Below are 10,089 nucleotides of genomic sequence, written 5' to 3'. Positions count from 1 at the left end.
ACACTTTTCACCGTATAGATAATGCCTCCATACTTTGAACGCTAGAATAATGGCTGCCAGTTCTAAATCATGGGTTGGATAATTCAATTCATGTGGCTTCAATTGTCTGGAGACATAAGCTACCACTTTACTGTCTTGCATGAGTACACATCCTAACCCAGTATGAGAGGCATCACTGTAAATCTCAAATTCTTTACCTGACACTGGTTGGGTCAACACTGGTGCTTCAGTCAACTTTTTCTTCAAAGTTTCAAAACTCTGCTGACACCTATCATCCCATTGGAATACAACCTCTTTCTTCAATAATCTTGTTAAAGGTGATGCAATGATGGAGAATCCCTTTACGAACTTTCTGTAATAGCCGGCTAAACCCAGAAAACTTCGAACTTCTGTAACATTCCTGGGTGGTCTCCAATCAATAATAGCTTCAATCTTCTTAGGATCCACTCTGATACCCTCTGATGACACCACATGTCCTAAGAAAGAAACTTCTTCCAGCCAAAACTCACACTTACTGAGCTTGGCATACAGCTGTTTATCCCTCAGTGTCTGAAGTACAATCCGCAAATGTTTATCATGTTCAACCCTATCTCTGGAGTAGACCAAAATGTCATCTATAAACACCACCACGAACTGATCTAGATATGAATGAAACACGCGGTTCATAAGATCCATGAAAACCGCCGGTGCATTAGTGAGACCAAATGGCATTACTAAAAATTCATAGTGACCATATCGGGTCCTGAATGCCGTCTTGGAGATATCTTCTTCCTTTATCCGCAACTGATGGTATCCCGACCTGAGATCGATCTTAGAAAACATGCCTGCACCCTTTAGCTGATCAAACAAATCGTCGATTCGAGGCAATGGATACTTATTCTTGATTGTCAGCTTGTTCAGCTGTCTATAATCAATACACAGTCTGAGTGATCCATCTTTCTTCTTTACGAATAACACTGGTGCTCCCCAAGGTGATACACTGGGGCGAATAAAGCCTTTGTCTAATAACTCCTGTAGCTGAAGCTTTAACTCTTTTAGCTCTACTGGTGCCATTCTGTAAGGTGCAATTGATACTGGTGCTGCTCCAGGATAGACATCTATGGTAAACTCCACTTCCCTCCTTGGTGGTAACCCTGGTAACTCTTCTGGAAATACGTTTGGATAATCACATACTGTTGGTATGTCTTGCACTTTTAACTTTTCTTTCTCTGCTTTCAATGCACAAACTAAGTATGCTTCACAACCCTTCTGAATTAATCTCTTTGCTGCCATGGCTGATATCATATTACTCAGAAAATCTCGTCGCTTCCCGACGACTGTAATCTCTTCCCCTGCTGTTGTATATAATGTCACCCTTTTCTTTGCACAATCAACTATAGCCTGATGTCTAGATAGCCAATCCATACCCAGAATAACATCAAATTCTCTGAATGGTAACTCCATAAGATCTCCTGGAAACTCCTTTCCATGAATAACAATTGGACACCCTTTGACTACTATATGAGTTTTTACTGTATCTCCTAATGGATTAGTAACCAAAATACCCTGACTCACATGCTCAATCGCTAACCCTTTAACCCAGTGTTTAGGTACGCTAATGTATGAATGTGATGATCCAGGATCAATTAAAGCATAAACTGTATGATCAAATAAAGAAAACGCACCAACTATGACATCTGGAGCTTCCTCATCTTCCTTGGCTCGCATAGCATAGACCCTGGCTGGAACTTTGGTATCAGGTCTGTCCATAGTCTCTGACTGCTGTCTCTACCCTCCGGAGCTCTCACCTCTACTCCGACCTCTACCTCTGCCTGCTATGAACTGTGTAGAAACTTCTGCCCTCTTAGGACAGTCCCTCCTCTGATGGTCTGATGCTCCACATATCATGCATCTACCTGTCACCATCCAACAATCTCCACCATGCCGTCTGCCACAATGCTCACAAGGTGGAAAAGTATAACCATCGGACCCTGTGCCTCTACTGGTGCCTCTACTAGCTCCTCTGCCTGAACCTCGACCACCACCGGCAGAACTAGCCACAACTGATGCCGCTGGCGCATGAGCACCCCTAGCTGTGCTGTGGCTAAAAGGATGCCTAGGACCAGCTGAAGTACTACCACCTCTGAATCTCTTGCTCTCCGACTGATATGTACTGGGTGCACTCTGAGTCTGATCTCTCTTCTGCTGAGACCGCTGGCGTCTGGTACGCTGACTGGCCTGAATTCGCTCTATCTCCTGAGCTGCCTCTACCAAAGCTGAGAACTCTCTGAATCTGGAAGCTACCACTCCCATCTGAATCTCATCGTTCAGGCCCTCCTGAAACTTTTTACACCTCTCTGCCTCTGTAGCCACTATCCGGTCACCATACCTGCTGAGTCTGGTGAATTCTCTTTCGTATTCTGCAACTGACATTCTGTTCTGTCTCAGGTATAAGAATTCCTTCCTTCTAGCATCAAGATAAGCCTCTGTGATGAACTTTTTCTTGAATTCATCCAAAAAGAATTGCCAGGTACGCTGCTCTGCTGGTACTCTCTGTTGAACAGTAGTCCACCATGTGTATGCCTCCTCTATCAGTAATGACGTGGCACAAATCAACTTGTCCTCTAGTGTACACTGTAATTGCTCCAGGACTCTTAAAGTACCATCTAACCAATACTCAGCTGTTTCGGGATTATCGTCCTTGCTAGCTCTGAATTCTTTTGCACCATATTTTCTAAGCTTTTCTAGTGGGGACTTTCTTTCTCTGTCTACTACTACTGATGCCTGAGGTACCACCCCTGCAATCTGTCTAAACGTATCTGCAAGTTGCTTTAACAGCACCTCTTGACCTGGTGCTACTGGAGCCTCACCCTCCACAGCTCTGGAGGCGTGTGACTCGCTTTCACCTTCCTGTGACATCCTCCTATAAAAATAACAACTGCTTAGTTCATCAGGGTAGTCATGGCATGTACACTATAATGACATATGCATTTAAGCCCGAGGAACTAAACTAGTGCTCTGATACCAAAATTTGTAACATCGCTTCCCGGTCCACCCGTTAACTCAAATGAACCGAGCTGAGATGCTACAATCTGGTTGAACCTATGTCCTTTCATGCTAATATCATGTTGTATGCTGATTATGATGTCAAGCTGTTGCTTTTTACATTAGGAAAATATAGATATGTACTTAATATTTTTACAAGACATGATACTAATTTTCAAAATGAAATGGGCTCAACTGTGTGCCCTGTACATGCCATGATAAGGATAGAAAGAATCAAAATATCCAAATGAATAGCTACCCTGAAGACTGAGTCTTCCACAGATGAACTGCAGCAGTTGTAAGCTGATTCTCTACGGTCCAGTCTCGAAACCTACGAGTTAAATAAATAACTCGCTGAGCAAATAATGCTCAGTGGATATCTCAATTTAATAAGAAATAAAACAATAAACATATAAGCACACATATCATTATACTTTCATGATTTTACCTGCTGTTCATGATGCTGTATAAATTTTGCAACTTTTATTAACCATCGTATATACTTTATAATAAATCACATAACTGCATGGCTCCATAAGGTTATAGTGAAACCAAAGTGATAAGAAAAACTGTATGAACTGTATAAAACTGGATGAATACTGTATGGCTGGGCTGTTCTGGCCCGTATATAAATCATATCCACTCAACAGCCTGTAGCTGGAGTACCAAACTGTATGGGGCGCAGATCTGCTATCCTATGTCGCGACATAGTCTTATCTACGTGGTTTCTGCCTAACCTTAATGGAGCATATTATGTGTATTGTGATAATACAAGAATTATTTAGAAAATATCTAATGAGGAATAATGCATACCATTGATAATGTATAAAGTAACTTGCATGGAAATACTCTAGCTATTGCACCCGCGATGCAATTCTTACTAATATTTATGTAACTAAATTATACCATTCAGATTAAGGAAATTCTTAGTTTGAATTAAGTTCACTTAGAAGGTAAAATGCAGTAATAATTTTCGGGTGAATGAATCTACATATGCATTCCAACATCATTTCTAATGTGTTCTTGAAATCTGCCAGACAGCCTGTACATGTTTCACAAATCCTATCATAACTCTTTCTGTATACGTCCAATTTAGGTTATTCTAAATTCTATGGTTAGCTAACATCTTAAGGTACAAAGTTTTCTTCTATCACATCTCTTAATTATGTTGGCAAGGTAGTCACATATTGAGCTCAAGTAGCAACTGCCAGTCTGCCCTGCTGTTGGTTTCCAGCCTGCCCAGTTTATACTATTTTGGTCATATCTCTCAATTTATAACTCCAATTTAGGTGATTCTACATTCTATGGTTAGATAACACATTAGGCTACAAATTTGTCTTCTACCACATCTCTTAATTACGTTGGTAAGGTAGTCAAACATTGAGCTCAAGTAGCAACTGTCAGTCTGCCCTGCTGTTGGGTTCCAGCCTGCACAAGTTATACTATTTTGGTCACAGATCTCAATATATAACTCCAATTTAGGTGATTCTTCCTTCTATAGTTAGCTAACACATTAGGATACAAATTTGTCTTCTACCACATCTCTTAATTACGTTGGTAAGGTAGGCAAATATTTACCGAAATGAGCAACTTCCAGTCCGTCCAGACTGTTGATTTCGAGCCTGCATAGTCTGTACTATTTTGGTCATATCTCTCAATTTATAACTCCAAATTAGGTGATTCAAAAACTCATGGATAGATAAAACATAGAGGAACAAATAACTCTTCTATACCACTTCCTAATTCCATCGTTAAACAGAGTCAAAATCAGGGTGAAGTTTCTGGTCAATGGTCCAACAAACTGGGTTCAGCATGAAATCAATATCTACTTCATTCATTCAATTCATCCCATGCTTTATCACCATTTACAGACCTCTAATTCAACATTCAGCAATATATGTTTTCATTATCAACACACTACACAAGTTTTCATGCAAGAAAATGTGAAAAACTAAAAGAGATATCAAACCTTCAACCAAAAGAGCTTTAAATCCTCTTCTTAGCTTCCTTTTCTTCCAACTTTGAGTTCCCCTCTCCTATACATAATAACTCTTAGAAATCATCTAAAAAATCACAAAAGTATGAAAATCAAGAAGGGCTACTTACTTGGATAGAGTTCTAGGTTGAATTTAGTGTTTAAATCACATGAAAATGGATGGAGAAAGGAAGGAGATGAAGAGAAAGATGAAAGGAGATGAAGAGGAAGATGAAGATGAAGAAGACGTTGAAGATGAAGATGAAGAAAATGAAGAAGGCAAACTGAAATGGAAGTCTCGTGTAGTCCAAATTTATCTTTGATTGTGTGTTAAAAATTACCAAATAGTACCTATATTTTCCATATGTTACATTTTAATACCTAAACTTTATATTTTAGTGCAAGTAAGTCCTACTCCTTATACTTTGATCTTTTTGTTTCATTCAAGTAAGTCCACTTCTTTTACTTATTTAAGTTACATCCCATTCTACCCCACTCTGGATTTAAATGGCTCGAACCGGGTTCTTGTTCGGCCCAACTCGACTCGACTCTATGCAACGATTCGATTCAGTAGGATGTTACATTGGTTCTCTCAATCTGTTTCCCTTAAGAGAGCTGCAACAATTCATTTTCTCAATTTCAATTTCAATCCAAAAAGTAAAAGATAGAAAAGAATTATATATCCTGTGAGAAAAATACTTGCCTAGACCGGATTCATGGCTCCACTTATGGAATAAACCAAGAATCAATGATTCCTTAAAATTGTTCCTACTTTGTCCTTTTTTCCAAGTGTTATGGTTAAAAATATTTTCATTTCAATAAAAAAAAATTTATTTTCATTTTCTTTTTGTCCATAGGTAGAGCATGAACCCGGTCTAGGTAAATTTTCGCATATCGTGAAACAAGATACCTAATTATTGAGTGCAATCAATTTATATGTATGCACCAAAGATGCAGGGCGGGTATCATTCCATGAAATTTTTAAAATTTTATTTTGTATATCAGATATAGTTTTTATTTCACGTGCAAAATACTATAATAAATTTACCAAAGTTAATACACGTCCATGCGACAAAGATGCAGATACCATATACTCTCGATGCATGGGCCCAACAAATACACGAAATCAATAATTAATTGTCATCTGAATAAAAACGGTCACAATTTGGCTTTGTTTTATCTCTTTTTTCTAATGAATTGACACAAATACCCTCTTTTAAATCAAAAAATTTTATTGGATGGTATATGGGCTAGGAGTAGGTAAGTCCTCCTTTTTGTTCCTAGATCTAACTCTTATGACAGTCAGTAATGTATGAGTATCAAACAATGCACTTGCACAATGATTTGCATTCAATAATGTGTTAGGAGATAATTAACTTACATTGAAATTACTTGCCTAGACCGGATTCATACCTACTGGCTATGGAACAAACTAATGACAGTAAAAATTTTTTAAAGAATGTTTCGATTTTATCCTTTTTTTCTCAGTGTATGGTTAAAAATATTCTCATTTCAATAAGAAATTTTATTCTCATTGGTTTGGTTCATTGGTGGGGCCATGGACTCGGTCTAGCTAAAATTTTTTCAACTTACATAACTTCAAGTTTTGCTGAGCCCCATGTTGAAGGGATTGCACCGTTAAGGTAGTTTTGAGTAAGGTCAATTCATATAGAAGACACAGAAACAATGAGTTGCAATTGAGTTAGTTAACAAAGAAAATTAACTATATATGACAAAGTTACTGCTATTAATTAAAATATATTGAAATTACTTACATTATTTTGAGATAGGGCAACCTGCTCAAATCTATCGGAAGCATACCTTAGAGACTCTGTGACTTTAGAACTCTATGCCTCAAGAGAAATTGGAATAATAAAATTGATGTTAAGTTTCCAAACAATAACTCTAAAAGTTGATATAGGTCTAAATCCTATATATCCTCCTCCCAATCCCCCTCTCTCTCTACCCCTAGACTCTCACTAAATTGGTGAAAACACATGTAAGCAAAATGACTCAAACTCCTCACATGAGTAAGAAGAACAACCAAATCACACCTGATTGGTTTTGAAAATTTTCTTTGCTAATTAAAAACACAAAACAAAATACAATATTATTGATTACTTCATTCTATAGGGGAGAGAAACATACATGAAAATGACATGGCAGACGGTGCCATTGGAGAAGGAGTAATTGCAGGTTATATTCCTATCTTGTTTGTTGATTGAACTTATCCATCCCGATTGGCCGGAGCATGGATCAATGCTAAAATTCTAATCTGTCTTCCCTAGTGCCTTGGCTACATTAAGAAGGCCTTCCATTGCGACAAATACAAGTAATTAAGAAACCAAAATGAGAATAATAAATCAGAAAAAGGTTCAAAATCAAGATTATGGTTATATATGAGCAAGTGGTTCGAAATATTAGTCAAAATTCATCATTAGCTATTGAGCAGCTTCAAAAAGAAAAGTTGTGAAGCAAAAAATTATGACAAAAGCAACAAGTAGTCTTAAGAAGAACATCTTTGATCAATATATCTAACAGTTAGAATGTAGAAGGAAGTGAAAAGGGGTTGCTAAGCTTTCGAGAGTCTAAGGAAAAAAATAAATGATTCCAAGTAGAAAGAACAAACTTATATTCTTTCAATCTCGGGAAAAGAAAATGTTTCGTTGCGGGTCAAATTGACTTTCAATTTTAGAGTTTGCAATTTAAAAAGTACTAGTATTTTGTTCGTTTATTAATATTTTATATGGTATTAAGTATTGATTGTAAGTCTCCTCTTATATTATCTGGATTTTATAATATTAAAATATTATTTCATATTGATATGACCGTGAATACAATAGCTAAATAATAATTATAGTAAAAGAATATTATATTTATATAAAGTTCAGCTCAATTTTTAAATAGAATTGTAATATCAATGCAATTCTTCAAATCAACTTATAGATAAACACATGTACACGATTAATTTTATTTTTTAAATATTAGGGATAATTATATTTTTAGTGTCTCAATTTTATATTTTTTTACATGTTGGTGCCTGATCGGAAAACGTTAGTAATTGAGTGCATAAACTTTTCAAAATTTACAATTAAGTATTTTCGGCTGAGTTGGCAAATCGAAAAAGTGAATAGGCAAATGTAAGACCCACTTTCTTTACACGTGATAGCTAACGTGGATAAAAAGAATTCCAAATTAGCTAAGTCAGTCAAATTTAACTTGGACTTTATGAAAATTGTGTTTTTAACCTCCATTTAATCTTGTGCTTCATTTTCTCAAATCTTTCAACCCAAAACCTCAATCTCTCACCCTTAATGTGATGGTAGTGGTAAATTAATGATCAAGATTTCAAAACCACTTCATCTTCTTCTTTTTCTTTTTTCTTTTCCAGCTTCAAAACTATTCAACACCTATATTCAGACGATCCTTCTCCACCCACCAAAACATCATCTTTTTAATAAACAACATTATTAGAATGCCAAAAGCTTCTGTAGTAGTCATCGTCCATTTCAATCCGTTGTCCATCTCAATTCTTAGTGCCGATAAACAAATTGTCATTTACTTCACAAGATCTCTCCATGGACGATCGTTTCGTGAAGGAGCTGCAACGGATCTTTGGCGACAGTCAATCAAATTGGGGCGAATTTTATGTCTGTGGTTGTTGAGAAACTAGTAGGGGCTGATTGTCAATTTGTTATTTCCTATACATTTGCTTGAGGATTATATCCGTGTTGAGTTGTTGTTATTATTATTCTTGAGGATTAAAACTTTATTTTAAGATGGTTAGATTTTCGTTCTTGGCCACTAGATATTACACTTCAAAGTTAACCAGAATCATTCTCAACCCAGAAAGGCACATATGTTGACTATCAAGATTAGCTAAATCATAAGGCAGTGGCAGTCACAAACTTAGGATTTTAAAGAATCATACTGAATGTATGGCTTACAGAGGGAAATGGGAATCAACAATGGGAACCATCGTCGGCTGACACATTCTCTTGTGGGCAGATTTTTGCTGTGTTTCTTCAAGATTATCATTCTTAGTATAATAGAAGAAAAGGAGGTAGTAACTCTTACTTTTACTTAATCCATGTAATTAGTTCAACTTTTTACTATTTTTTTTTGCTTTTTGAAAATTAATTTTTACTTGAATAGATTGTGTATATTTGCAGTAATGAGTTTAGAATTTTTTTTTTAACTTTCCTTTTTCCTTTTTTTTTTTTTTTTTGCAAATATTTGGGAAGAATTTTAGTTTGGTAGTCCCATTTATTCGTACACGTTTTCTGGTTTGATTAATGTGTAGGTCCCGTCCCATTTGATTGATGGGTTTAAGACTGTATCAACGACTTTTTTAGGCAAATTGTAGTAAAATATAAAATAGAGGTTAAAAATGACATTTTTCATAAAATTTAGGTTAGATTTGTCTATTTTTGTCCACTTTAGCTGCCATGTATAAAGCAAGCAGGTCCCACAATTTTCGATTCACTTTCTCTTTTTGCAAACTCAGTCATAGACATCCGATTGTAAATTTTGAAAAGTTCATGCGTTCAATCAGTAGCGTTTCCATTCAGGCACCAAAATAAAAAAAAATGCAAAATTGAGACATTAAAAATATAATTATCTCTAATTATTAATTAATATTAAAATATTAATATTTGTATTTTTAAACATTTATAGGATATTTATTGATGTACAAATCATAAATTTTTGATTTTTTTAGATAAATCAAATATCAGATATTAAAATTAATCAAATACTATTTATATTTTTAAATGAAAAAATTTTAATTGGTCATGACTAACAATGTGGCACGATATTCAAAATTTCACTATATGTACTTTAGGAAATTCCATTATTTCCTATGTATATGTGTATGTGTGTTAGTTATATATGTTTTTATTATTATAAATATTTAAATAAAATTTTTAAAATTTTAATTTTAAATAAAATTTTAAAATTAATTCAACTCTTGAAGTTTATATATATATATATATATATATATATATATATATATATATATATATATATATATATATATATATATATATATATATATATATATATATGATTAGATTTATTCCATAACTGTT

General features: G+C 35.2%; 1 long non-coding RNA gene across 1 annotated transcript; it reads right to left on the bottom strand.

Annotated features, from left to right (window-relative positions):
* Positions 1-3,118: 3,118 nt before the first annotated feature.
* On the bottom strand, positions 3,119-5,508 carry LOC149494755 (uncharacterized). The gene is made up of 3 exons (XR_016321888.1): positions 5,131-5,508; positions 4,994-5,060; positions 3,119-3,355 (listed from the first exon to the last, which is right to left on the bottom strand). It is a non-coding gene; the product is annotated as an uncharacterized LOC149494755 (long non-coding RNA).
* Between the last annotated feature and the right edge of the window lie 4,581 nt (positions 5,509-10,089).

The sequence above is a fragment of the Jatropha curcas genome, chromosome 7 (genome assembly GCF_041381405.1).
Source record: "Jatropha curcas cultivar XTBG-Jc1 chromosome 7, XTBG_Jcur_1.0, whole genome shotgun sequence".
NCBI lineage: Eukaryota > Viridiplantae > Streptophyta > Magnoliopsida > Malpighiales > Euphorbiaceae > Jatropha > Jatropha curcas.
The sequence above is the reverse complement of the archived record's forward strand: the minus strand, read 5'-3'. Positions and strand labels throughout refer to the sequence as shown.